The sequence below is a fragment of the Leptodactylus fuscus genome, chromosome 1 (assembly GCF_031893055.1).
Source record: "Leptodactylus fuscus isolate aLepFus1 chromosome 1, aLepFus1.hap2, whole genome shotgun sequence".
Classification (NCBI taxonomy): Eukaryota; Metazoa; Chordata; class Amphibia; order Anura; family Leptodactylidae; genus Leptodactylus; species Leptodactylus fuscus.
The window spans coordinates 235301325-235320771 of NC_134265.1; the positions used below are offsets into that span (position 1 = coordinate 235301325).

Here is a 19447-nt window from a genome sequence, read left to right on the forward strand (position 1 = left end):
ACCAGCTGCCATTTTCTTTGCTGCTCGCTGAATAGCGTTCACCTCCAAAAGCACGCAGCTGCATCACCAGAAGACATGTCCTAGGTGCACAACAGCGGTGGCTGTCTTTTTTTAGCAGATAGATCCTGCTCAACTACATTATATTGATGATTTTAAGTTGGTATAGAGTCAGAGCTCGACTCTTGGCTGGTCAAAACCAGATGGCAATGTCCAATGAGCTCCAGGCCCCACTGAATGTCATTTCTCCCAGATCTCCCCCAGGTTCCAATGCTGTAGAAATGTTATTCCATGCTTCAGCTGTAAACCTTTGTCTCTTACAATAAAGGCCGTTCTTTTACCTTAACGGTCCACACAGACAGAATGTAGAAGGGGTGTTTGTGACAGACATCATAGCGGATCCTCCAGATTGTGATTGGATTAGTCTTTGGTCTCCATTCAAGTGCGCATTATTCAGAACTCTTGTCTTCACAAGAAAATCCCTTGCGTAGTCACGTACTTTTCAGGAGGGTCACGCGGAAGTTACACAGAATCAGGTCACTGAAAACTAGGACCCTTATTACTGGCTCTACAGCCAAGCAAGCTGAGTCAGGCTATATAGTCAGAAGTAAAAGTGAAATTGCCATTGGGAGCCAGCAGGAATTTCTCTGCACTGGTGCTATCGCCATCAGGAAAAAAATCAAACCACTGTCAGAAGTGGGATTTGAACCCACGCCTCCAGAGGAGACTGCGACCTGAACGCAGCGCCTTAGACCGCTCAGCTATCCTGACATGGGATTAGTTTCCTCAGTCCCTGAATGTCGCGCGCATGCACGCTATTTGGAATCAATTAACTACTCATTAGAAAATCATCCCTCCTATGTACATTCTGGACTCATGGGAATGTTCACCTTGCCTAAAGATGTCCCAACTAGTGAACGGGGAGACAGCAAACCCCAGGACAGAGGCCGAAATACCTCAGTTGGGAGAGCGTTAGACTGAAGATTTAAAGGTCCCTGGTTCGATCCCGGGTTTCGGCAAATGAATTTTGAATACAAATCCACTAACAAAAGAAAAGGCTTGCTACGTTTCTTTCCAATTCGTTGGGGTTTTGATCGAGCGTAGCGCACTGCTGGAACTATAGAAAAAAAAAAAAAAAGGTTGAAAACAGTTCTTTCAGGAGAAGACAATGTGCTGCGCGGATGCCGAAATAGCTCAGTTGGGAGAGCGTAGACTAAAGGTCCCCGATTCAATTCTGGGTTTTGTCACACCCTCGTTTTAAACATTGAACAATTGACATGAATGTTTTTGGGTTCTTTCTATATCCTAACTGAACCGAGCTTTCCTTCTTGCATAATGCGCAGGTAATCCTGGAAATGGGGGGGGGGGGAGTCCCTATTTCACTTTTGTCAATAATGTGAGAAAGACTAAATAATGCAAGGATCCGGAAATATTCAGCAGAATGCTGAATGGCAGAGACATATATTACCACACTTCTCCAAGAAGCCTTACCTCTTCTCCGTGTTCCCTCCCGAAGAACCAGCTGCCATTTTCTTTGCTGCTCGCCCAATAGCGTTCACCTCCAAAAGCACGCAGCTGCATCACCAGAAGACATGTCCTAGGTGCACAACAGCGGTGGCTGTCTTTTTTTAGCAGATAGACCCTGCTCAGCTACATTATATTGATGATTTTAAGTGGGTATAGTGTCAGAGCTCGACTCTTGGCTGGTCAAAACCAGATGGCAATGTCCAATGAGCTCCAGGCCCCACTGAATGTCATTTCTCCCAGGTTCCAATGCTGTAGAAATGTTATTCCATGCTTCAGCTGTAAACCTTTGTCTCTTACAATAAAGGCCGTTCTTTTACCTTAACGGTCCACACAGACAGAATGTAGAAGGGGTGTTTGTGACAGACATCATAGCGGATCCTCCAGATTGTGATTGGATTAGTCTTTGGTCTCCATTCAAGTGCGCATTATTCAGAACTCTTGTCTTCACAAGAAAATCCCTTGCGGAGTCACGTACTTTTCAGGAGGGTCACGCGGAAGTTACACAGAATCAGGTCACTGTAAGCTAGGACCCTTATTACTGGCTCTACAGCCAAGCAAGCTGAGTCAGGCTATATAGTCAGAAGTAAAAGTGAAATTGCCATTGGGAGCCAGCAGGAATTTCTCTGCACTGGTGCTATTGCCAGCAGGAAAAAAATCAAACCTCTGTCAGAAGTGGGATTCGAACCCACGCCTCCAGAGGAGACTGCGACCTGAACGCAGCGCCTTAGACCGCTCGGCCATCCTGACATGGGATTAGTTCCTCAGTCCCTGAATGTCGCACGCATGCACGCTATTTGGAATCAATTAACTACTCATTAGAAAATCATCCCTCCTATGTACATTCTGTACTCATGGGAATTTTCACCTTGCCTAAAGATGTCCCAACTAGTGAACGGGGAGACAGCAAACCCCAGGACAGAGGCCGAAATAGCTCAGTTGGGAGAGCGTTAGACTAAAGGTCCCTGGTTCGATCCCGGGTTTCGACAAATGAATTTTGAATACAAATCCACTAACAAAAGAAAAGGCTTGCTACGTTTCTTTCCAATTCGTTGGGGTTTCGATCGAGCGTAGCGCACTGCTGGAACTATAGAAAATAAAAAAAAGGTTGAAAACAGTTCTTTCAGGAGAAGACAATGTGCTGCGCGGATGCCGAAATAGCTCAGTTGGGAGAGCGTAGACTAAAGATCTAAAGGTCCCCGATTCAATTCCGGGTTTTGTCACACCCTCGTTTTAAACATTAAACAATTGACATGAATGTTTTTGGGTTCTTTCTATATCCTAACTGAACCGAGCTTTCCTTCTTGCATAATGCGCAGGTAATCCTGGAAATGGGGGGGGGGGGGGGAGTCCCTCTTTCACATCAGTCATTAATGTGAGAAAGACTAAATAATGCAAGGATCCGGAAACATTCAGCAGAATGCTGAATGGCAGAGACATATATTACCACACTTCTCCAAGAAGCCTTACCTCTTCTCCGTGTTCCCTCCCGAAGAACCAGCTGCCATTTTCTTTGCTGCTCGCCCAATAGCGTTCACCTCCAAAAGCACGCAGCTGCATCACCAGAAGACATGTCCTAGGTGCACAACAGCGGTGGCTGTCTTTTTTTAGCAGATAGATCCTGCTCAGCTACATTATATTGATGATTTTAAGTGGGTATAGAGTCAGAGCTCGACTCTTGGCTGGTCAAAACCAGATGGCAATGTCCAATGAGCTCCAGGCCCCACTGAATGTCATTTCTCCCAGGTCTCCCCCAGGTTCCAATGCTGTAGAAATGTTATTCCATGCTTCAGCTGTAAACCTTTGTCTCTTACAATAAAGGCCGTTCTTTTACCTTAACGGTCCACACAGACAGAATGTAGAAGGGGTGTTTGTGACAGACATCATAGCGGATCCTCCAGATTGTGATTGGATTAGTCTTTGGTCTCCATTCAAGTGCGCATTATTCAGAACTCTTGTCTTCACAAGAAAATCCCTTGCGGAGTCACGTACTTTTCAGGAGGGTCACGCGGAAGTTACACAGAATCAGGTCACTGTAAGCTAGGACCCTTATCACTGGCTCTACAGCCAAGCAAGCTGAGTCAGGCTATATAGTCAGAAGTAAAAGTGAAATTGCCATTGGGAGCCAGCAGGAATTTCTCTGCACTGGTGCTATCGCCAGCAGGAAAAAAATCAAACCACTGTCAGAAGTGGGATTCGAACCCACGCCTCCAGAGGAGACTGCGACCTGAACGCAGCACCTTAGACCGCTCGGCCATCCTGACATAGGATTAGTTTCCTCAGTCCCTGAATGTCGCGCGCATGCACGCTATTTGGAATCAATTAACTACTCATTAGAAAATCATCCCTCCTATGTACATTCTGTACTCATGGGAATTTTCACCTTGCCTAAAAATGTCCCAACTAGTGAACGGGGAGACAGCAAACCCCAGGACAGAGGCCGAAATAGCTCAGTTGGGAGAGCGTTAGACTGAAGATCTAAAGGTCCCTGGTTCGATCCCGGGTTTCGGCAAATGAATTTTGAATACAAATCCACTAACAAAAGAAAAGGCTTGCTACGTTTCTTTCCAATTCGTTGGGGTTTCGATCGAGCGTAGCGCACTGCTGGAACTATAGAAAAAAAAAAGGTTGAAAACAGTTCTTTCAGGAGAAGACAATGTGCTGCGCGGATGCCGAAATAGCTCAGTTGGGAGAGCGTAGACTAAAGATCTAAAGGTCCCCGATTCAATTCTGGTTTTTGTAACACCCTCGTTTTAAACATTAAATAATTGACATGAATGTTTTTGGGTTCTTTCTATATCCTAACTGAACCGAGCTTTCCTTCTTGCATAATGCGCAGGTAATCCTGGAAATGGGGGGGGGGGAGTCCCTATTTCACTTTTGTCAATAATGTGAGAAAGACTAAATAATGCAAGGATCCGGAAATATTCAGCAGAATGCTGAATGGCAGAGACATATATTACCACACTTCTCCAAGAAGCCTTACCTCTTCTCCGTGTTCCCTCCCGAAGAACCAGCTGCCATTTTCTTTGCTGCTCGCCCAATAGCGTTCACCTCCAAAAGCACGCAGCTGCATCACCAGAAGACATGTCCTTGGTGCACAACAGCGGTGGCTGTCTTTTTTTAGCAGATAGACCCTGCTCAGCTACATTATATTGATGATTTTAAGTGGGTATAGAGTCAGAGCTCGACTCTTGGCTGGTCAAAACCAGATGGCAATGTCCAATGAGCTCCAGGCCCCACTGCATGTCATTTCTCCCAGGTCTCCCCCAGGTTCCAATGCTGTAGAAATGTTATTCCATGCTTCAGCTGTAAACCTTTGTCTCTTACAATAAAGGCCGTTCTTTTACCTTAACGGTCCACACAGACAGAATGTAGAAGGGGTGTTTGTGACAGACATCATAGCGGATCCTCCAGATTGTGATTGGATTAGTCTTTGGTCTCCATTCAAGTGCGCATTATTCAGAACTCTTGTCTTCACAAGAAAATCCCTTGCGGAGTCACATACTTTTCAGGAGGGTCACGCGGAAGTTACACAGAATCAGGTCACTGTAAGCTAGGACCCTTATTACTGGCTCTACAGCCAAGCAAGCTGAGTCAGGCTATATAGTCAGAAGTAAAAGTGAAATTGCCATTGGGAGCCAGCAGGAATTTCTCTGCACTGGTGCTATCGCCAGCAGGAAAAAAATCAAACCACTGTCAGAAGTGGGATTCGAACCCACGCCTCCAGAGGAGACTGCGACCTGAACGCAGCGCCTTAGACCGCTCGGCCATCCTGACATGGGATTAGTTCCTCAGTCCCTGAATGTCGCACGCATGCACGCTATTTGGAATCAATTAACTACTCATTAAAAAATCATCCCTCCTATGTACATTCTGTACTCATGGGAATTTTCACCTTGCCTAAAGATGTCCCAACTAGTGAACGGGGAGACAGCAAACCCCAGGACAGAGGCCGAAATAGCTCAGTTGGGAGAGCGTTAGACTGAAGATCTAAAGGTCCCTGGTTCGATCCTAGGTTTCGGCAAATGAATTTTGAATACAAATCCACTAACAAAAGAAAAGGCTTGCTACGTTTCTTTCCAATTCGTTGGGGTTTCGATCGAGCGTAGCGCACTGCTGGAACTATAGAAAAAAAAAAAAGGTTGAAAACAGTTCTTTCAGGAGAAGACAATGTGCTGCGCGGATGCCGAAATAGCTCAGTTGGGAGAGCGTAGACTAAAGATCTAAAGGTCCCCGATTCAATTCTGGGTTTTGTCACACCCTCGTTTTAAACATTAAACAATTGACATGAATGTTTTTGGGTTCTTTCTATATCCTAACTGAACCGAGCTTTCCTTCTTGCATAATGCGCAGGTAATCCTGGAAATGGGGGGGGGGGGGGGGGGAGTCCCTCTTTCACATCAGTCATTAATGTGAGAAAGACTAAATAATGCAAGGATCCGGAAATATTCAGCAGAATGCTGAATGGCAGAGACATATATTACCACACTTCTCCAAGAAGCCTTAACTCTTCTCCGTGTTCCCTCCCGAAGAACCATCTGCCATTTTCTTTGCTGCTCGCCGAATAGCGTTCACCTCCAAAAGCACGCAGCTGCATCACCAGAAGACATGTCCTAGGTGCACAACAGCAGTGGCTGTCTTTTTTTAGCAGATAGACCCTGCTCAGCTACATTATATTGATGATTTTAAGTGGGTATAGAGTCAGAGCTCGACTCTTGGCTAGTCAAAACCAGATGGCAATGTCCAATGAGCTCCAGGTCCCACTGAATGTCATTTCTCCCAGGTTCCAATGCTGTAGAAATGTTATTCCATGCTTCAGCTGTAAACCTTTGTCTCTTACAATAAAGGCCGTTATTTTACCTTAACGGTCCGCACAGACAGAATGTAGAAGGGGTGTTTGTGACAGACATCATAGCGGATCCTCCAGATTGTGATTGGATTAGTCTTTGGTCTCCATTCAAGTGCGCATTATTCAGAACTCTTGTCTTCACAAGAAAATCCCTTGCGGAGTCACGTACTTTTCAGGAGGGTCACGCGGAAGTTACACAGAATCAGATCACTGAAAGCTAGGACCCTTATTACTGGCTCTACAGCCAAGCAAGCTGAGTCAGGCTATATAGTCAGAAGTAAAAGTGAAATTGCCATTGGGAGCCAGCAGGAATTTCTCTGCACTGGTGCTATCGCCAGCAGGAAAAAAATCAAACCACTGTCAGAAGTGGGATTGGAACACACGCCTCCAGAGGAGACTGCGACCTGAACGCAGCGCCTTAGACCGCTCGGCCATCCTGACATGGGATTAGTTTCCTCAGTCCCTGAATGTCGCGCGCATGCACGCTATTTGGAATCAATTAACTACTCATTAGAAAATCATCCCTCCTATGTACATTCTGTACTCATGGGAATTTTCACCTTGCCTAAAGATGTCCCAACTAGTGAACGGGTAGACAGCCAACCCCAGCACAGAGGCCGAAATAGCTCAGTTGGGAGAGCGTTAGACTGAAGATCTAAAGGTCCCTGGTTCGATCCCGGGTTTCGGCAAATGAATTTTGAATACAAATCCACTAACAAAAGAAAAGGCTTGCTATGTTTCTTTCCAATTCGTTGGGGTTTCGATCGAGCGTAGCGCGCTGCTGGAACTGTAGAAAAAAAAAAAAGGTTGAAAACAGTTCTTTTAGGAGAAGACAATGTCCTGGGCGGATGCCGAAATAGCTCAGTTGGGAGAGCGTAGACTAAAGGTCCCCGATTCAATTCTGGGTTTTGTCACACCCTCATTTTAAACATTGAACAATTGACATGAATGTTTTTGGGTTCTTTCTATATCCTAACTGAACCGAGCTTTCCTTCTTGCATAATGCGCAGGTAATCCTGGAAATGGGGGGGGAGTCCCTATTTCACATCAGTCATTAATGTGAGAAAGACTAAATAATGCAAGGATCCGGAAATATTCAGCAGAATGCTGAATGGCAGAGACATATATTACCACACTTCCCAAGAAGCCTTACCTCTTCTCCGTGTTCCCTCCCGAAGAACCAGCTGCCATTTTCTTTGCTGCTCGCCCAATAGCGTTCACCTCCAAAAGCACGCAGCTGCATCACCAGAAGACATGTCCTAGGTGCACAACAGCGGTGGCTGTCTTTTTTTAGCAGATAGACCCTGCTCAGCTACATTATATTGATGATTTTAAGTGGGTATAGAGTCAGAGCTCGACTCTTGGCTGGTCAAAACCAGATGGCAATGTCCAATGAGCTCCAGGCCCCACTGAATGTCATTTCTCCCAGGTCTCCCCCAGGTTCCAATGCTGTAGAAATGTTATTCCATGCTTCAGCTGTAAACCTTTGTCTCTTACAATAAAGGCCGTTCTTTTACCTTAACGGTCCACACAGACAGAATGTAGAAGGGGTGTTTGTGACAGACATCATAGCGGATCCTCCAGATTGTGATTGGATTAGTCTTTGGTCTCCATTCAAGTGCGCATTATTCAGAACTCTTGTCTTCACAAGAAAATCCCTTGCGGAGTCACATACTTTTCAGGAGGGTCACGCGGAAGTTACACAGAATCAGGTCACTGTAAGCTAGGACCCTTATTACTGGCTCTACAGCCAAGCAAGCTGAGTCAGGCTATATAGTCAGAAGTAAAAGTGAAATTGCCATTGGGAGCCAGCAGGAATTTCTCTGCACTGGTGCTATCGCCAGCAGGAAAAAATCAAACCACTGTCAGAAGAGGGATTCGAACCCTCACCTCCAGAGGAGACTGCGACCTGAACGCAGCGCCTTAGACCGCTCGGCCATCCTGACATGGGATTAGTTTCCTCAGTCCCTGAATGCCGCGCGCATGCACGCTATTTGGAATCAATTAACTACTCATTAGAAAATCATCCCTCCTATGTACATTCTGTACTCATGGGAATTTTCACCTTGCCTAAAGATGTCCCAACTAGTGAATGGGGAGACAGCAAACCCCAGGACAGAGGCCGAAATAGCTCAGTTGGGAGAGCGTTAGACTGAAGATCTAAAGGTCCCTGGTTCGATCCCGGGTTTCGGCAAATGAATTTTGAATACAAATCCACTAACAAAAGAAAAGGCTTGCTACGTTTCTTTCCAATTCGTTGGGGTTTTGATCGAGCGTAGCGCACTGCTGGAACTATAGAAAAAAAAAAAAGGTTGAAAACAGTTCTTTCAGGAGAAGACAATGTGCTGCGCGGATGCCGAAATAGCTCAGTTGGGAGAGCGTAGACTAAAGATCTAAAGGTCCCCGATTTAATTCTGGGTTTTGTCACACCCTCGTTTTAAACATTGAACAATTGACATGAATGTTTTTGGGTTCTTTCTATATCCTAACTGAACCGAGCTTTCCTTCTTGCATAATGCGCAGGTAATCCTGGAAATGGGGGGGGGAGTCCCTGTTTTACATCAGTCATTAATGTGAGAAAGACTAAATAATGCAAGGATCCGGAAATATTCAGCAGAATGCTGAATGGCAGAGACATATATTACCACACTTCTCCAAGAAGCCTTACCTCTTCTCCGTGTTCCCTCCCGAAGAACCAGCTGCCATTTTCTTTGCTGCTCGCCCAATAGCGTTCACCTCCAAAAGCACGCAGCTGCATCACCAGAAGACATGTCCTAGGTGCACAACAGCGGTGGCTGTCTTTTTTTAGCAGATAGACCCTGCTCAGCTACATTATATTGATGATTTTAAGTGGGTATAGAGTCAGAGCTCGACTCTTGGCTGGTCAAAAGCAGATGGCAATGTCCAATGAGCTCCAGGCCCCACTGAATGTCATTTCTCCCAGGTCTCCCCCAGGTTCCAATGCTGTAGAAATGTTATTCCATGCTTCAGCTGTAAACCTTTGTCTCTTACAATAAAGGCCGTTCTTTTACCTTAACGGTCCACACAGACAGAATGTAGAAGGGGTGTTTGTGACAGACATCATAGCGGATCTTCCAGATTGTGATTGGATTAGTCTTTGGTCTCCATTCAAGTGCGCATTATTCAGAACTCTTGTCTTCACAAGAAAATCCCTTGCGGAGTCACGTACTTTTCAGGAGGTTCACGCGGAAGTTACACAGAATCAGGTCACTGAAAGCTAGGACCCTTATTACTGGCTCTACAGCCAAGCAAGCTGAGTCAGGCTATATAGTCAGAAGTAAAAGTGAAATTGCCATTGGGAGCCAGCAGGAATTTCTCTGCACTGGTGCTATCGCCAGCAGGAAAAAAATCAAACTACTGTCAGAAGTGGGATTCGAACCCACGCCTCCAGAGGAGACTGCGACCTGAACGCAGCGCCTTAGACCGCTCGGCCATCCTGACATGGGATTAGTTTCCTCAGTCCCTGAATGTCGCGCGCATGCACGCTATTTGGAATCAACTACTCATTAGAAAATCATCCCTCCTATGTACATTCTGTACTCATGGGAATTTTCACCTTGCCTAAAGATGTCCCAACTAGTGAACGGGTAGACAGCCAACCCTAGGACAGAGGCCGAAATAGCTCAGTTGGGAGAGCGTTAGACTGAAGATCTAAAGGTCCCTGGTTCGATCCCGGGTTTCGGTAGATGAATTTTGAATACAAATCCACTAACAAAAGAAAAGGCTTGCTACGTTTCTTTCCAATTCGTTGGGGTTTTGATCTAGCACACTGCTGGAACTATAGAAAAAAAAAAAAGGTTGAAAACAGTTCTTTCAGGAGAAGACAATGTGCTGTGCGGATGCCGAAATAGCTCAGTTGGGAGAGCGTAGACTAAACATCTAAAGGTCCCCGATTCAATTCTAGGTTTTGTCACACCCTCGTTTTAAATATTGAACCATTGACATGAATGTTTTTGGGTTCTTTCTATATCCTAACTGAACCGAGCTTTCCTTCTTGCATAATGCGCAGGTAATCCTGGAAATGGGGGGGGAAGTCCCTCTTTCACATCAGTCATTAATGTGAGAAAGACTAAATAATGCAAGGATCCGGAAATATTCAGCAGAATGCTGAATGGCAGAGACATATATTACCACACTTCTCCAAGAAGCCTTACCTCTTCTCCGTGTTCCCTTCCGAAGAACCAGCTGCCATTTTCTTTGCTGCTCGCCGAATAGCGTTCACCTCCAAAAGCACGCAGCTGCATCACCAGAAGACATGTCCTAGGTGCACAACAGCGGTGGCTGTCTTTTTTTAGCAGATAGACCCTGCTCAGCTACATTATATTGATGATTTTAAGTGGGTATAGAGTCAGAGCTCGACTCTTGGCTGGTCAAAAGCAGATGGCAATGTCCAATGAGCTCCAGGCCCCACTGAATGTCATTTCTCCCAGGTCTCCCCCAGGTTCCAATGCTGTAGAAATGTTATTCCATGCTTCAGCTGTAAACCTTTGTCTCTTAAATAAAGGCCGTTATTTTACCTTAACGGTCCACACAGACAGAATGTAGAAGGGGTGTTTGTGCCAGACATCATAGCGGATCCTCCAGATTGTCATTGGATTAGTCTTTGGTCTCCATTCAAGTGCGCATTATTCAGAACTCTTGTCTTCACAAGAAAATCCCTTGCGGAGTCACGTACTTTTCAGGAGGGTCATGCGGAAGTTACACAGAATCAGGTCACTGTAAGCTAGGACCCTTATTACTGGCTCTACAGCCAAGCAAGCTGAGTCAGGCTATATAGTCAGAAGTAAAAGTGAAATTGCCATTGGGAGCCAGCAGGAATTTCTCTGCACTGGTGCTATCGCCAGCAGGAAAAAAATCAAACCACTGTCAGAAGTGGGATTCGAACCCACGCCTCCAGAGGAGACTGCAACCTGAACGCAGCGCCTTAGACCGCTCGGCCATCCTGACATGGGATTAGTTTCCTCAGTCCCTGAATGTCGCGCGCATGCACGCTATTTGGAATCAATTAACTACTCATTAGAAAATCATCCCTCCTATGTACATTCTGTACTCATGGGAATTTTCACCTTGCCTAAAGATGTCCCAACTAGTGAACGGGGAGACAGCAAACCCCAGGACAGAGGCCGAAATAGCTCAGTTGGGAGAGCGTTAGACTGAAGATCTAAAGGTCCCTGGTTCGATCCCGGGTTTCGGCAAATGAATTTTGAATACAAATCCACTAACAAAAGAAAAGGCTTGCTACGTTTCTTTCCAATTTGTTGGGGTTTCGATCGAGCGTAGCGCACTGCTGGAACTATATAAAAAAAAAAAGGTTGAAAACAGTTCTTTCAGGAGAAGACAATGTGCTGCGTGGATGCCGAAATAGCTCAGTTGGGAGAGCGTAGACTAAAGATCTAAAGGTCCCCGATTCAATTCTGGGTTTTGTCACACCCTCGTTTTAAACATTAAACAATTGACATGAATGTTTTTGGGTTCTTTCTATATCCTAACTGAACCGAGCTTTCCTTCTTGCATAATGCGCAGGTAATCCTGGAAATGGGGGGGGGGGGGGGAGTCCCTCTTTCACATCAGTCATTAATGTGAGAAAGACTAAATAATGCAAGGATCCGGAAATATTCAGCAGAATGCTGAATGGCAGAGACATATATTACCACACTTCTCCAAGAAGCCTTACCTCTTCTCCGTGTTCCCTCCCGAAGAACCAGCTGCCATTTTCTTTGCTGCTCGCCCAATAGCGTTCACCTCCAAAAGCCCGCAGCTGCATCACCAGAAGACATGTCCTAGGTGCACAACAGCGGTGGCTGTCTTTTTTTAGCAGATAGACCCTGCTCAGCTACATTATATTGATGATTTTAAGTGGGTATAGAGTCAGAGCTCGACTCTTGGCTGGTCAAAACCAGATGGCAATGTCCAATGAGCTCCAGGCCCCACTGAATGTCATTTCTCCCAGGTCTCCCCCAGGTTCCAATGCTGTAGAAATGTTATTCCATGCTTCAGCTGTAAACCTTTGTCTCTTACAATAAAGGTCGTTCTTTTACCTTAACGGTCCACACAGACAGAATGTAGAAGGGGTGTTTGTGACAGACATCATAGCGGATCCTCCAGATTGTGATTGGATTAGTCTTTGGTCTCCATTCAAGTGCGCATTATTCAGAACTCTTGTCTTCATAAGAAAATCCCTTGCGGAGTCACGTACTTTTCAGGAGGGTCACGCGGAAGTTACACAGAATCAGGTCACTGTAAGCTAGGACCCTTATTACTGGCTCTACAGCCAAGCAAGCTGAGTCAGGCTATATAGTCAGAAGTAAAAGTGAAATTGCCATTGGGAGCCAGCAGGAATTTCTCTGCACTGGTGCTATCGCCAGCAGGAAAATAATCAAACCACTGTCAGAAGTGGGATTCGAACACACGCCTCCAGAGGAGACTGCGACCTGAACGCAGCGCCTTAGACCGCTCGGCCATCCTGACATGGGATTAGTTTCCTCAGTCCCTGAATGTCGCGCGCATGCACGCTATTTGGAATCAATTAACTACTCATTAGAAAATCATCCCTCCTATGTACATTCTGTACTCATGGGAATTTTCACCTTGCCTAAAGATGTCCCAACTAGTGAACCGGGAGACAGCAAACCCCAGGGCAGAGGCCGAAATAGCTCAGTTGGGAGAGCGTTAGACTGAAGATCTAAAGGTCCCTGGTTTGATCCCGGGTTTCGGCAAATGAATTTTGAATACAAATCCACTAACAAAAGAAAAGGCTTGCTACGTTTCTTTCCAATTCGTTGGGGTTTCGATCGAGCGTAGCGCGCTGCTGGAACTATAGAAAAAAAAAAAAGGTTGAAAACAGTTCTTTCAGGAGAAGACAATGTGCTGCGCGGATGCCGAAATAGCTCAGTTGGGAGAGCGTAGACTAAAGATCTAAAGGTCCCCGATTTAATTCTGGGTTTTGTCACACCCTCATTTTAAACATTGAACAATTGACATGAATGTTTTTGGGTTCTTTCTATATCCTAACTGAACCGAGCTTTCCTTCTTGCATAATGCGCAGGTAATCCTGGAAATGGGGGGGGGGGGAAGTCCCTCTTTCACATCAGTCATTAATGTGAGAAAGACTAAATAATGCAAGGATCCGGAAATATTCAGCAGAATGCTGAATGGCAGAGACATATATTACCACACTTCTCCAAGAAGCCTTACCTCTTCTCCGTGTTCCCTTCCGAAGAACCAGCTGCCATTTTCTTTGCTGCTCGCCGAATAGCGTTCACCTCCAAAAGCACGCAGCTGCATCACCAGAAGACATGTCCTAGGTGCGCAACAGCGGTGGCTGTCTTTTTTTAGCAGATAGACCCTGCTCAGCTACATTATATTGATGATTTTAAGTGGGTATAGAGTCAGAGCTCGACTCTTGGCTGGTCTAAACCAGATGGCAATGTCCAATGAGCTCCAAGTCCCACTGAATGTCATTTCTCCCAGGTCTCCCCCAGGTTCCAATGCTGTAGAAATGTTATTCCATGCTTCAGCTGTAAACCTTTGTCTCTTAAATAAAGGCTGTTATTTTACCTTAACGGTCCACACAGACAGAATGTAGAAGGGGTGTTTGTGACAGACATCATAGCGGATCCTCCAGATTGTCATTGGATTAGTCTTTGGTCTCCATTCAAGTGCGCATTATTCAGAACTCTTGTCTTCACAAGAAAATCCCTTGCGGAGTCACGTACTTTTCAGGAGGGTCACGTGGAAGTTACACAGAATCAGGTCACTGTAAGCTAGGACCCTTATTACTGGCTCTACAGCCAAGCAAGCTGAGTCAGGCTATATAGTCAGAAGTAAAAGTGAAATTGCCATTGGGAGCCAGCAGGAATTTCTCTGCACTGGTGCTATCGCCAGCAGGAAAAAAATCAAACCACTGTCAGAAGTGGGATTCGAACACACGCCTCCAGAGGAGACCGCGACCTGAACGCAGCGCCTTAGACCGCTCGGCCATCCTGACATGGGATTAGTTTCCTCAGTCCCTGAATGTCGCGCGCATGCACGCTATTTGGAATCAATTAACTACTCATTAGAAAATCATCCCTCCTATGTACATTCTGTACTCATGGGAATTTTCACCTTGCCTAAAGATGTCCCAACTAGTGAACGGGGAGACAGCAAACCCCAGGACAGAGGCCGAAATAGCTCAGTTGGGAGAGCGTTAGACTGAGGATCTAAAGGTCCCTGGCTCGATCCCGGGTTTCGGCAAATGAATTTTGAATACAAATCCACTAACAAAAGAAAAGGCTTGCTACGTTTCTTTCCAATTCGTTGGGGTTTCGATCGAGCGTAGCGCGCTGCTGGAACTATAGAAAAAAAAAAAAAGGTTGAAAACAGTTCTTTCAGGGGAAGACAATGTGCTGGGCGGATGCCGAAATAGCTCAGTTGGGAGAGCGTAGACTAAAGGTCCCCGATTCAATTCTGGGTTTTGTCACACCCTCATTTTAAACATTGAACAATTGACATGAATGTTTTTGGGTTCTTTCTATATCCTAACTGAACCGAGCTTTCCTTCTTGCATAATGCGCAGGTAATCCTGGAAATGGGGGGGGGGGAGTCCCTATTTCACATCAGTCATTAATGTGAGAAAGACTAAATAATGCAAGGATCCGGAAATATTCAGCAGAATGCTGAATGGCAGAGACATATATTACCACACTTCTCCAAGAAGCCTTACCTCTTCTCCGTGTTCCCTCCCGAAGAACCAGCTGCCATTTTCTTTGCTGCTCGCTGAATATCGTTCACCTCCAAAAGCACGCAGCTGCATCACCAGAAGACATGTCCTAGGTGCAAAACAGCGGTGGCTGTCTTTTTTTAGCAGATAGACCCTGCTCAGCTACATTATATTGATGATTTTAAGTGGGTATAGAGTCAGAGCTCGACTCTTGGCTGGTCAAAACCAGATGGCAATGTCCAATGAGCTCCAGGCCCCACTGAATGTCATTTCTCCCAGGTCTCCCCCAGGTTCCAATGCTGTAGAAATGTTATTCCATGCTTCAGCTGTAAACCTTTGTCTCTTACAATAAAGGCCGTTCTTTTACCTTAACGGTCCACACAGACAGAATGTAGAAGGGGTGTTTGTGACAGACATCATAGCGGATCCTCCAGATTGTGATTGGATTAGTCTTTGGTCTCCATTCAAGTGCGCATTATTCAGAACTCTTGTCTTCACAAGAAAATCCCTTGCAGAGTCACGTACTTTTCAGGAGGGTCACGCGGAAGTTACACAGAATCAGGTCACTGAAAGCTAGGACCCTTATTACTGGCTCTACAGCCAAGCAAGCTGAGTCAGGCTATATAGTCAGAAGTAAAAGTGAAATTGCCATTGGGAGCCAGCAGGAATTTCTCTGCACTGGTGCTATCGCCAGCAGGAAAAAAATCAAACCTCTGTCAGAAGTGGGATTCGAACCCACGCCTCCAGAGGAGACTGCGACCTGAACGCAGCGCCTTAGACCGCTCGGCCATCCTGACATGGGATTAGTTTCCTCAGTCCCTGAATGTCGCGCGCATGCACGCTATTTGGAATCAATTAACTACTCATTAGAAAATCATCCCTCCTATGTACATTCTGTACTCATGGGAATTTTCACCTTGCCTAAAGATGTCCCAACTAGTGAACGGGGAGACAGCAAACCCCAGAACAGAGGCAGAAATAGCTCAGTTGGGAGAGCGTTAGACTGAAGATCTAAAGGTCCCTGGTTCGATCCCGGGTTTCGGCAGATGAATTTTGAATACAAATCCACTAACAAAAGAAAAGGCTTGCTACGTTTCTTTCCAATTCGTTGGGGTTTCGATCGAGCGTAGTGCACTGCTGGAACTATAGAAAAAAAAAAAGGTTGAAAACAGTTCTTTCAGGAGAAGACAATGTGCTGCGCGGATGCCGAAATAGCTCAGTTGGGAGAGCGTAGACTAAAGATCTAAAGGTCCCCGATTCAATTCTTGGTTTTGTCACACCCTCGTTTTAAACATTAAACAATTGACATGAATGTTTTTGGGTTCTTTCTATATCCTAACTGAACCGAGCTTTCCTTCTTGCATAATGCGCAGGTAATCCTGGAAATGGGGGGGGGGGGGGAGAAGTCCCTCTTTCACATCAGTCATTAATGTGAGAAAGACTAAATAATGCAAGGATCCGGAAATATTCAGCAGAATGCTGAATGGCAGAGACATATATTACCACACTTCTCCAAGAAGCCTTACCTCTTCTCCGTGTTCCCTCCCGAAGAACCAGCTGCCATTTTCTTTGCTGCTCGCCCAATAGCGTTCACCTCCAAAAGCCCGCAGCTGCATCACCAGAAGACATGTCCTAGGTGCACAACAGCGGTGGCTGTCTTTTTTTAGCAGATAGACCCTGCTCAGCTACATTATATTGATGATTTTAAGTGGGTATAGAGTCAGAGCTCGACTCTTGGCTGGTCAAAACCAGATGGCAATGTCCAATGAGATCCAGGCCCCACTGAATGTCATTTCTCCCAGGTCTCCCCCAGGTTCCAATGCTGTAGAAATGTTATTTCATGCTTCAGCTGTAAACCTTTGTCTCTTACAATAAAGGCCGTTATTTTACCTTAACGGTCCACACAGACAGAATGTAGAAGGGGTGTTTGTGACAGACATCATAGCGGATCCTCCAGATTGTCATTGGATTAGTCTTTGGTCTCCATTCAAGTGCGCATTATTCAGAACTCTTGTCTTCACAAGAAAATCCCTTGCGGAGTCACGTACTTTTCAGGAGGGTCACGCGGAAGTTACACAGAATCAGGTCACTGTAAGCTAGGACCCTTATTACTGGCTCTACAGCCAAGCAAGCTGAGTCAGGCTATATAGTCAGAAGTAAAAGTGAAATTGCCATTGGGAGCCAGCAGGAATTTCTCTGCACTGGTGCTATCGCCAGCAGGAAAAAAATCAAACCACTGTCAGAAGTGGGATTTGAACCCACGACTCCAGAGGAGACTGCGACCTGAACGCAGCGCCTTAGACCGCTCGGCCATCCTGACATGGGATTAGTTTCCTCAGTCCCTGAATTTCGCGCGCATGCACGCTATTTGGAATAAATTAACTACTCGTTAGAAAATCATCCCTCCTATGTACATTCTGTACTCATGGGAATTTTCACCTTGCCTAAAGATGTCCCAACTAGTGAACGGGGAGACAGCAAACCCCAGAACAGAGGCCGAAATAGCTCAGTTGGGAGAGCGTTAGACTGAAGATCTAAAGGTCCCTGGTTCGATCCCGGGTTTCGGCAAATGAATTTTGAATACAAATCCACTAACAAAAGAAAAGGCTTGCTACGTTTCTTTCCAATTCGTTGGGGTTTCGATCGAGCGTAGCGCACTGCTGGAACTATAGAAAAAAAAAAAGGTTGAAAACAGTTCTTTCAGGAGAAGACAATGTGCTGCGCGGATGCCGAAATAGCTCAGTTGGGAGAGCGTAGACTAAAGATCTAAAGGTCCCCAATTCAATTCTGGGTTTTGTAACACCCTCGTTTTAAACATTAAATAATTGACATGAATGTTTTTGGGTTCTTTCTATATCCTAACTGAACCGAGCTTTCCTTCTTGCATAATGCGCAGGTAATCCTGGAAATGGGGGGGGGGGAGTTCCTCTTTCACATCAGTCATTAATGTGAGAAAGACTAAATAATGCAAGGATCCGGAAATATTCAGCAGAATGCTGAATGGCAGAGACATATATTACCACACTTCTCCAAGAAGCCTTACCTCTTCTCCGTGTTCCCTCCCGAAGAACCAGCTGCCATTTTCTTTGCTGCTCGCTGAATAGCGTTCACCTCCAAAAGCACGCAGCTGCATCACCAGAAGACATGTCCTAGGTGCACAACAGCGGTGGCTGTCTTTTTTTAGCAGATAGACCCTGCTCAGCTACATTATATTGATGATTTTAAGTGGGTATAGAGTCAGAGCTCGACTCTTGGCTGGTCAAAACCAGATGGCAATGTCCAATGAGCTCCAGGCCCCACTGAATGTCATTTCTCCCAGGTCTCCCCCAGGTTCCAATGCTGTAGAAATGTTATTCCATGCTTCAGCTGTAAACCTTTGTCTCTTACAATAAAGGCCGTTCTTTTACCTTAACGGTCCACACAGACAGAATGTAGAAGGGGTGTTTGTGACAGACATCATAGCGGATCCTCCAGATTGTGATTGGATTAGTCTTTGGTCTCCATTCAAGTGCGCATTATTCAGAACTCTTGTCTTCACAAGAAAATCCCTTGCGGAGTCACGTACTTTTCAGGAGGGTCACGCGGAAGTTACACAGAATCAGGTCACTGTAAGCTAGGACCCTTATTACTGGCTCTACAGCCAAGCAAGCTGAGTCAGGCTATATAGTCAGAAGTAAAAGTGAAATTGCCATTGGGAGCCAGCAGGAATTTCTCTGCACTGGTGCTATCGCCAGCAGGAAAAAAATCAAACCACTGTCAGAAGTGGGATTCGAACCCACGCCTCCAGAGGAGACTGCGACCTTAACGCAGCACCTTAGACCGCTCGGCCATCCTGACATGGGATTAGTTTCCTCAGTCCCTGAATGTTGCGCGCATGCACGCTATTTGGAATCAATTAACTACTCATTAGAAAATCATCCATCCTATGTACATTCTGTACTCATGGGAATTTTCACCTTGCCTAAAGATGTCCCAACTAGTGAACGGGGAGACAGCAAACCCCAGGACAGAGGCCGAAATAGCTCAGTTGGGAGAGCGTTAGACTAAAGGTCCTTGGCTCGATCCCGGGTTTCGGCAAATGAATTTTGAATACAAATCCACTAACATAAAAGAAAAGGCTTGCTACGTTTCTTTCCAATTCGTTGGGGTTTCGATCGAGCGTAGCGCGCTGCTGGAACTATAGAAAAAAAAAAAAGGTTGAAAACAGTTCTTTCAGGAGAAGACAATGTGCTGCGCGGATGCCGAAATAGCTCAGTTGGGAGAGCATAGACTAAAGATCTAAAGGTCCCCGATTCAATTCTGGGTTTTGTCACACCCTCATTTTAAACATTGAACAATTGACATGAATGTTT

At 45.6% G+C, this 19447-nt stretch overlaps 23 non-coding genes across 23 annotated transcripts; 10 read left to right on the plus strand and 13 right to left on the minus strand.

Moving 5' to 3' along the window:
• Positions 1 to 685: 685 nt before the first annotated feature.
• Positions 686 to 768, minus strand: TRNAL-CAG (transfer RNA leucine (anticodon CAG)). Its single transcript has one exon. It is a non-coding gene; the product is annotated as a tRNA-Leu (tRNA).
• A 1420-nt stretch (positions 769 to 2188) lies between these two features.
• On the minus strand, positions 2189 to 2271 carry TRNAL-CAG (transfer RNA leucine (anticodon CAG)). Its single transcript has one exon. It is a non-coding gene; the product is annotated as a tRNA-Leu (tRNA).
• A 1431-nt stretch (positions 2272 to 3702) lies between these two features.
• TRNAL-CAG (transfer RNA leucine (anticodon CAG)) lies at positions 3703 to 3785 on the minus strand. Its single transcript has one exon. It is a non-coding gene; the product is annotated as a tRNA-Leu (tRNA).
• Positions 3786 to 3960: 175 nt separating this feature from the next.
• On the plus strand, positions 3961 to 4033 carry TRNAF-GAA (transfer RNA phenylalanine (anticodon GAA)). Its single transcript has one exon. It is a non-coding gene; the product is annotated as a tRNA-Phe (tRNA).
• A 1185-nt stretch (positions 4034 to 5218) lies between these two features.
• TRNAL-CAG (transfer RNA leucine (anticodon CAG)) lies at positions 5219 to 5301 on the minus strand. The gene has a single exon. It is a non-coding gene; the product is annotated as a tRNA-Leu (tRNA).
• Positions 5302 to 5475: 174 nt separating this feature from the next.
• On the plus strand, positions 5476 to 5548 carry TRNAF-GAA (transfer RNA phenylalanine (anticodon GAA)). Its single transcript has one exon. It is a non-coding gene; the product is annotated as a tRNA-Phe (tRNA).
• A 1183-nt stretch (positions 5549 to 6731) lies between these two features.
• On the minus strand, positions 6732 to 6814 carry TRNAL-CAG (transfer RNA leucine (anticodon CAG)). Its single transcript has one exon. It is a non-coding gene; the product is annotated as a tRNA-Leu (tRNA).
• A 175-nt stretch (positions 6815 to 6989) lies between these two features.
• On the plus strand, positions 6990 to 7062 carry TRNAF-GAA (transfer RNA phenylalanine (anticodon GAA)). The gene has a single exon. It is a non-coding gene; the product is annotated as a tRNA-Phe (tRNA).
• Positions 7063 to 8236: 1174 nt separating this feature from the next.
• On the minus strand, positions 8237 to 8319 carry TRNAL-CAG (transfer RNA leucine (anticodon CAG)). The gene has a single exon. It is a non-coding gene; the product is annotated as a tRNA-Leu (tRNA).
• A 175-nt stretch (positions 8320 to 8494) lies between these two features.
• Positions 8495 to 8567, plus strand: TRNAF-GAA (transfer RNA phenylalanine (anticodon GAA)). Its single transcript has one exon. It is a non-coding gene; the product is annotated as a tRNA-Phe (tRNA).
• Positions 8568 to 9752: 1185 nt separating this feature from the next.
• TRNAL-CAG (transfer RNA leucine (anticodon CAG)) lies at positions 9753 to 9835 on the minus strand. Its single transcript has one exon. It is a non-coding gene; the product is annotated as a tRNA-Leu (tRNA).
• Positions 9836 to 10006: 171 nt separating this feature from the next.
• On the plus strand, positions 10007 to 10079 carry TRNAF-GAA (transfer RNA phenylalanine (anticodon GAA)). The gene has a single exon. It is a non-coding gene; the product is annotated as a tRNA-Phe (tRNA).
• Positions 10080 to 11258: 1179 nt separating this feature from the next.
• Positions 11259 to 11341, minus strand: TRNAL-CAG (transfer RNA leucine (anticodon CAG)). Its single transcript has one exon. It is a non-coding gene; the product is annotated as a tRNA-Leu (tRNA).
• A 175-nt stretch (positions 11342 to 11516) lies between these two features.
• TRNAF-GAA (transfer RNA phenylalanine (anticodon GAA)) lies at positions 11517 to 11589 on the plus strand. The gene has a single exon. It is a non-coding gene; the product is annotated as a tRNA-Phe (tRNA).
• A 1190-nt stretch (positions 11590 to 12779) lies between these two features.
• Positions 12780 to 12862, minus strand: TRNAL-CAG (transfer RNA leucine (anticodon CAG)). Its single transcript has one exon. It is a non-coding gene; the product is annotated as a tRNA-Leu (tRNA).
• Positions 12863 to 13037: 175 nt separating this feature from the next.
• TRNAF-GAA (transfer RNA phenylalanine (anticodon GAA)) lies at positions 13038 to 13110 on the plus strand. Its single transcript has one exon. It is a non-coding gene; the product is annotated as a tRNA-Phe (tRNA).
• Positions 13111 to 14298: 1188 nt separating this feature from the next.
• TRNAL-CAG (transfer RNA leucine (anticodon CAG)) lies at positions 14299 to 14381 on the minus strand. Its single transcript has one exon. It is a non-coding gene; the product is annotated as a tRNA-Leu (tRNA).
• Positions 14382 to 14556: 175 nt separating this feature from the next.
• Positions 14557 to 14629, plus strand: TRNAL-GAG (transfer RNA leucine (anticodon GAG)). The gene has a single exon. It is a non-coding gene; the product is annotated as a tRNA-Leu (tRNA).
• A 1180-nt stretch (positions 14630 to 15809) lies between these two features.
• TRNAL-CAG (transfer RNA leucine (anticodon CAG)) lies at positions 15810 to 15892 on the minus strand. Its single transcript has one exon. It is a non-coding gene; the product is annotated as a tRNA-Leu (tRNA).
• Positions 15893 to 16067: 175 nt separating this feature from the next.
• On the plus strand, positions 16068 to 16140 carry TRNAF-GAA (transfer RNA phenylalanine (anticodon GAA)). Its single transcript has one exon. It is a non-coding gene; the product is annotated as a tRNA-Phe (tRNA).
• Positions 16141 to 17332: 1192 nt separating this feature from the next.
• Positions 17333 to 17415, minus strand: TRNAL-CAG (transfer RNA leucine (anticodon CAG)). Its single transcript has one exon. It is a non-coding gene; the product is annotated as a tRNA-Leu (tRNA).
• A 175-nt stretch (positions 17416 to 17590) lies between these two features.
• On the plus strand, positions 17591 to 17663 carry TRNAF-GAA (transfer RNA phenylalanine (anticodon GAA)). Its single transcript has one exon. It is a non-coding gene; the product is annotated as a tRNA-Phe (tRNA).
• A 1186-nt stretch (positions 17664 to 18849) lies between these two features.
• Positions 18850 to 18932, minus strand: TRNAL-AAG (transfer RNA leucine (anticodon AAG)). Its single transcript has one exon. It is a non-coding gene; the product is annotated as a tRNA-Leu (tRNA).
• Positions 18933 to 19447: the final 515 nt, after the last annotated feature.